This window comes from Pogona vitticeps, chromosome 3 (genome assembly GCF_051106095.1).
Source record: "Pogona vitticeps strain Pit_001003342236 chromosome 3, PviZW2.1, whole genome shotgun sequence".
NCBI classification, from domain to species: Eukaryota; Metazoa; Chordata; class Lepidosauria; order Squamata; family Agamidae; genus Pogona; species Pogona vitticeps.
Genome location: NC_135785.1, coordinates 251721155 through 251723025, shown reverse-complemented (window position 1 = coordinate 251723025; position 1871 = coordinate 251721155).

The window sequence follows — 1871 nt, the reverse complement described above, 5'->3', positions numbered from 1 at the left end:
GTTATTGAGGGCCAGTGTATAGAGCAACTTAAAACATTTAAATACTTGGGAATTGTCTTCTCACGTACCCTCTCCTGTTCTCACCAAAGACAAGCAGCAGTACAGGTGGCTAATAATACAAGCAAAGTTCTTAGATGATACCACCATGTCCAGGGTGGGCAATTCATCCCTGCTGCTCTACAGATAGTTAAGTATAAAATTCTTGCACAGCTGTACGGTATTGCGATTTGGATAAATGGTTTCAATCTCTCCGTTTAAAGTGTTCTATCAAATTTGTTGCAACTCCTATTCGCTATGCAAAGATGCGTCTCTCCAGCTGCCTTGTGTTTAGAGGCTGGCCTTCAATTGTCTGATTTTACATCTCTTGTCCTGCTATTATATAGAGAATTCCCTCTGGTGACATTCGTTTTATTCTGAGAAATGTTTTAATGTCTTATTGTTTATTTGTGGTTTATTAGCATATTTTTAATTTATTATTGTAGGGAGCTCTGTGGCACAGTGGTTAAGCCACTGTACTGCAGCCAAAACTGTGTTGACGACTTGGAGTTCAGTCCCAGTTAGCCAGCTCAAGGCTGACCCAGCCTTCTATCCTTCAGAGGCTGGTAAACTGAGTAACCAGCTTTGGGGGGGGGACAACATATTGCCTGCATAATTGACTTGTAAACTGCCCAGAAAGTGCTTTAAGTGTTATGGGGCTGTATATAAATAGCATGCTTTGCTTTTTTTGCTTTTTGTTGTAAATCATCCAGAATATTGCATTGCACTAGTGGAGCAGTATATTAATCAAATTAATAAATAATAAACAATAATTGAGTCACATCTATCACACTGAAAAGGGGTTGTGTGTTGCATCTCCCACATTTAGAACTGTATGGCATCAGATATTTGACTCACGGTAACAAGAGAATGTTAGTGGATAGAGAACTTCTTTCTTGAATAAAGGGTACATTTGGTAAGGGGTTGCCAGTGTTGAGAAGTTGCCTTGCCCTCACGCTTTTCCAACAACTATAGAAATATAGCTGGCAAAATGTTTCTATCCACAGAAGTTTATGCCAAATAAAATCTCAGCCTTTAAGTGACACAAGACTGTTGTTTTGGGGAACATTAACAGAATCTTTGCAGAAGTAGGATGAGACCTCTGGGGATCTGTGTAAACTAATGTCTGTTATCTCTGGGAAGAAGCTTTATGTTCTAAATGCCATGGAATAATAATCATAGTAATCTCAGAATTTCAGAGCTAGAAGGAACTCTATGGATCATCAAGTCCAGCCCCTGTCAAGGAAGCACAGTGGGGAATTGAACTCCCAACTTCTGACTCTGCTAAACCAATGAGCTATCTAGAGATTCTATCATAGGTTGCTGTTATGTAACACCTAGTCACAACTGATCTATGGCAACCTTAATGGGCTTTCAAAGTGTGTGAGATATTTAAGAAGCAGTTTTTCCATTGCTACACCCTACTGTGAGCTTCCATGGTCAAGTGGCTATTTGAATCCAGGTCTCTGTAACTCTTCCCACTACTGTGCATAACACTGGCACACAGAATATAAAAATATGTAAATACAAGCAGTATATGGGTGAGGCAAATACTGTACAGCAGTATGCAAGCAGACAATAACAAATGCAGGCAATATGTGGGTCCAAAGCAAAGTGTGCTGCTTCTATACCACCTCATAGCACTTAAAGCACTCTCTGGACAGTTTACAATTTTAATTATGCAGGCTGCACTTTGTCAATCCATCTTCACCCCTGTTATTCAGCTTGTATATTGTATTTACTCTCCATAATCTGTGTTTATTCTTTGTTTACTTATGTGCTTATCTTACTTCCTCTATGTACAGGTGCAATTTCAATAGTGTGCTTTTTAGCAC